Here is a 5,811-nt window from a genome sequence, read left to right on the forward strand (position 1 = left end):
ACCACCTAAAATTAGCAATTCACATAATTAAAAAACCAAAGTTAATAATTATTTAACCACTTGAAATTGATTCTTGAGCATGCACATGTGTGCATGATAAAAACCATAGAATTAAGAATACACATTGAATCATTGAATTAAAAAAATAGAGTTAATAATTAATTTTTCATTGCTCTCTAATGAATGGCAGTTCCTCCAGTTGACAAGCCTGATATAAGTAATTAGCGGCAAGCGACAGAAACCTTACAATTAGTAGCAAGCATTGCAATATGTATCTCGTAATTATTTCTCTATGTACTTGAGGATGATAAAAGATACTTCCTTTTTATTATTGGAAAATTCAATGCTTGCTTTAAAATTGACTATTGATTCTTGAGTATGCACGTGTGCGCATGATAAAAAGCATAGAATTAGGAATACACATGTATTGAATCAATAAGCAAATTAAGTATGTTACAGTGAATGATCCATCTCATCTTCAATGAGATCAGCCCTTGCTAAACTATCTACTTCTAGGTCTATGCTACCAAGAGGTAACGAAACAAATAAGTCTATCCCACTATCAGATGTGTTGCTATATTGCTCAATAACTTCATCAATATCATCGACAATCACATTATTGTCTTCTTCTGCGTTTCCTTGAACATCATCGCAAGGTTCATCTTGTACTATATCACGCATATCATCCATTATGGTGTCATCATGCACATCATCATTATTTGTTGGATTGTCATCTGCTATCTCCATGTCGGTAATATTACCATATATTGGTTTTGAACGATTAGATATAGGGATGACATACCACCATCGGTTATTGTTTACCATTGGATGATACACAACCTGTATTTGAAAAACAAAAGCAAAAAACTTAAGTACTTATTATATTGTGTATATCTATCACATGTATACATATAAAAAAATTAGCCTTTGCATATATACCTGCTTGCATTGTTGAGGTAGTACTAATGTGTCATTCTTGTTTTGGTGAAATTTTGTAGAGTCAATGATTACAAAACCACTTGGATGACGTCTGATTGTGCAATGCTCACCATTTGTTACCACTTCTTTAAACCACTTCACATCCAGTACATATATAAAGAATCGTCTGAAGTCAAGCTTCAGAATATCTTGGATCAAGCCACAATAACCTTCCATGGTACCATTGGCAGCCTCGAAGTGAGCAAGGACACCACAATCTTGGGTATTTCTCTTTTCATCTATACATTGAGTTCGAAGATGTTTACCCTCACACCAAAGTGCATTGAATAATATGTACTAGTAGTAAAAGATAAAAGATCAAACATGTCAATTATTTATATAAAATAAAACTTATAGAAACAAATTAATTGATAGTATGTCTCACCTTTGATAAGCAACCTTGTGCGTATTCCTACTCTTCTTGAGATATATTAATTTCCTCCTCTTTTTCCATTCTCTCCATTTCCTCATGTAGCCAATCTATGCCAATATGACGTGGGAGCACATTTAGATGATCTGGAAATGAGACATTACGTCCATATCTAGTGTGAAATTCTTGTCTTTCGCTTTTTCTTCTTGCCCTTGCTTCATTATATAGTGTCACCCATTTGCTCATAACATCACTATTGAGCACACAAAAACTATTTAACTTACAAAGTTCTTCTTTTGTTAGCACTTTACTCATTCCTTTTCCTTGAGGTACTATAGAGGTCATCCTCAAGTCTTCATCATCTTTCCATAGTCGTGGTTGAGAGGGATCCACTTCAGCAAGATATTCAAAGATATAAACAAGGGATGATTGCACTAACCAACCCTCAGCCATGCTTCCCTCAGGCCGTGCTTTTTGCCTCACAAAATCTTTCAAGGTTTTCATGAAGCACTCAAGAAAAAACATCCACCTTACATGAACTGCCCCACAAAGTGTGATCTCATCAATCAAATGTACGAGTAAATGTAATTGAGTAGTCAAAATGGATCGATGAAAAATTTCCTCCACCAAACAAACCACCTCAATAGATAATACTCGAGCATCTTGCAATGTGTTTGGATCAATTTCCTTCGAGCTCACGTATCTGTCAAGATGTATTTGAGAATTGTTTATTTTTGTGTAGAAATCCAAAGATATATAATGAAAAAATACAATGTATACACACCTCACAAGCTCTCCCATCTTGTAAATGATATCACGTACATCTTTGGAGGCACAATGGGATATGCTAGTAGGAAGTACGAACTGAATGTAAACAATATTCACAGATGCAAATGATTAGTTGAGGAAAAAGTCATCATACCCCTACACATAGTTACGCCACTAATTACTATATTCATGGTTAGAGATACCCTTACTTGAATCATTTTGTGCCAATCGTGGGACTTCAAACCAGATAGTTGCTCCACACCTCTTTTCTTTTTCTTTATGAAGGCTCCCTTGAGACATCTCATACATCCTATGGGTGTTCGAAAGCTATATATTTGTTCCTTCACTATTTTTTCCTCGTTCTTTGACAATATCCAAGGTGCATGGGGTAGCTCAATCTTTCCTCTGGGTCCAATGAGTGGCCAAGCTTGTCTCATGCGACCAATGTTACGTAAATCCTCCCTTACATTAACTGAATCGCGAGCCCCTATCAAGTGATCCCATAATGTAGATACAACATTTTTGAATATGTGCATGGGGTCCAACAGGTGATTGATCTTGAGTTCAGTCCAGTATGGAAGACGAAAGAATATAGAGAACATTAAGGGAGTTTTGAGGTCTCAAAAGTGCCCTGTAAGAGATCCTAGAGAGAGAAAACAATTTACGAAATAAAATCATTTTATAGAATTTTTAAAAGGTTTATATTTTGGTAAGTTAAAATATCAAAATTCGTTAATAAGTCATTGTCGTGATATTCTCGTGGTCACATCAAACCTAGAAATCTAGGTCGCCATAAAGTTGGCAAGGTTGTCATAATGAAGATCTTACCTCTCCTCATTAAAGTGAAAAGTAATATTCAATTTGAATTTTGGTGGATACTCGATTGCCTCCCTCCATCGTTTCTCCATCGTTTCTCTCTTCTTTTTTTCTCATCCTTATTAGTCTCTTCTTTGTTTTCGTTCTTGCTTCTAATCATATCCTTAGCTATGGATCAATCACCCAATGATCTCTGTAACTCAGCTATGGATCAATCATCTAATGATCTCTGTAGCTCTCATAAAAGACCTCTCTATCATCTTCATATTGAGTTGGACAGTGAGTATGAACCAATAAGAAAGAGAACAAAATCTATCACGGTTACAGAGTCTATGAAACATATACTGAGGTTTGAAGGAAATAAGAATATTGATCTTTGGTTAGATGGAAAGCTATATCCCAAAGATCCTAGCAGAAATAGCACTCCTCCTTTCTATAATAGCTCGTCATTAATGAGGTTTATTGGTGATGGCTACAATGGATTTTTAGGTTATACACTTAATCTTGTTGCAGAAAAGGATATCCTTGGACTAGAGAATCATCTTTTGATGAAACACAATATAGAGTTGTTGCAGAAGCTAGAGGATTGTCAACAAAAAATTCATTCATTGGAAAAGCGTATCAAAGGTTATCAACAGAAGCAAACTTTATTAGGCCTTCGAAATCGACAAAGAGCTCTTAAAAATATTGAGAATCTCAAACGAGGAGGAGGAGGCTGTGGTAAAAGAATCCAAGCAGCAAGGTATATTTTTTTTCACTTGGAAAATCTTAAATATGGCTTTATTTAAACTACTTGCATTGATTTGTGATGTTAATTTTGCTTAGATCTCTTCTACAACCAAATGCAAGTGAAAGAGATTCTTTAAAAGCAGCTTAGTTTTATTATCATCTTCTTCCTTCAGTAGTTTCAAAGGACATTTTGGAGAAGAAGAAATTTAAAAAGGCAAAGATACAATGCTTGGAGTCATTTGTAAAGGATCATTCTTTGGATTCTGAGTTAGTACAGAAGACACTGGATAGTATTGGTATCAGTCGAGATGCTTATATGAAACTTTTCCAGCTTTTACAATCAAATATGAAGCAAGGACAGGTACACAATTGCATACTTCCGAAACCATTTGTGGTTAGGACTATCAGACAGAGAGTTAATAACAAAGTGATGGAGATTCTAGGTGAGCCTTTTCATATCAAGGCTAGCTTCAAGGGCAAGAAAAAGGAGGTTACATTCAATGAATTTAACAATATTTTCCTTGACTTGCCCACCCTACAATGCTTAATGATCAAATTTTATGACTTGTCAGTAGCAGAGGCACAGGAAGTGGCTAGATTTGTGATTAAACTTGATGAAAGTGAGATTTTGAAATGTAAAAAATTGGAGAGAATCTCTATCACTTGATGAATAGAGCACTTTCGTCAGGTCATTGCTGTAATATTCCCACTCGTGAATATTGACTTCCCGCACACTGCGTAAACCTCGTGCAAAGGTTATCTTTCATATTGGAATTGCCGGCAGTGTAATCCATAACCTGCACGCGAGAAATCGAGACCTCCGCATTGGCAAAGCAAGCCCGAGGGTTCAAATCCGCAATTCACACGTAAACACCCTCTTGGGAGGGGCAAAATGGATATTATTAAAGCAAATTTTTTTATTTTTCCCTTTCCCCCAGCCGATGCACGGCTGGAGGAGAGGGAGTGTGGGAGGATGGGCTTGGTGGAGTCGTGGGCTGCATGAGGAGGGGGGAAGCCATGCAGTGGCCACGTGGTGGAGCTCTCCTCTCCCCCCCCCTTGGCCTATAAAAACCCCCTCCCCAGGGGGTAAAGGAAAAAGGCTGCGTGAAGGGAGAAGAGTCTGAGAATACCGCCGTGCTTCATGATTTGAAGGAGAGGAACGGAGACAGGACGAATGGCTGCTACCATCGTCGTGCTGGGAAGAGCATAGGCTGCCATATTGACGACGCTGTCATGCTGGGAAGCCGCCGTGAGGACGCCAGATCTGTCGCCGCTGCTGTCAGGAACCGCCGCCACCACGACCAGCCATCAAACTGCCACCATTACATCACAAATCCCCCCTGTCTCGACGCTAACTTTCCCTCTCCTCAACCCTTACCTTTAACCCACGTGGTCTCGTGGGGAGTCAAAAGCTTCCCAGAAGCCTTTAGAAGCTTCTAAAGTACAAGGCTTAAGGCCTTGTGCACACGGGTTCCACCTCGGGGGTTAAAAACCTTCCCTTTAAGCCCATTTCCACAGCTTCTAAGGGATAAGGCTTTGGCCTTGTTCCTGCGGCCTTCTCGGGTTTAAGACCGAGCTCTTTAAGCTCTATTCCCGTAGCTTCCTCGAAAAACTCCAATTCTCGTAAGTCCTTGTAAAGCCTCCATTTTCGCAGCTCCATCCATAAGAGCCCCATTTCCGCAAACAAAGCTCAAATCTCATAAACCCAAATCCCTTAAGCCCAATTCTCACAAGCCCTGGTCTTCAAAGATCCGATCCTCGGTGAAGTAATCTCCCGCGTACAAGGGAGAAGGCACATCTCAAGGCTGTTCGGAGAAAGCATAGAAGCGAGGGTAATCCACAGAGTCTGTGATCATGCCTACGATGGCCCCCAAGAAGTCGCAAGGCATGCCTGCGGGAGGTTCTTCCCCTAGCATTCACATGGACATCTCCCCGAGCCCACAGGCCCAGGTTTTATGATTTTGATTCTACGCAAAAGTAATGCATTGGGTATGATAACTTTCACGGAATAGAAAGCACCTATGCATGTTCAAATTCACCAAGCCTAATTAAAATGCAATTGAGGAAAATTTGTCTATTTGATCGATTACTAGAATTATTTCATGACATGAAATTGAGTTATTAACATTTTCAATGTGATGAACGTGAAT

This window comes from Lygodium microphyllum, chromosome 6 (assembly GCF_053477565.2).
Source record: "Lygodium microphyllum isolate KBCC chromosome 6, Lygodium_microphyllum_v1.1.10, whole genome shotgun sequence".
Taxonomy (NCBI): domain Eukaryota; kingdom Viridiplantae; phylum Streptophyta; class Polypodiopsida; order Schizaeales; family Lygodiaceae; genus Lygodium; species Lygodium microphyllum.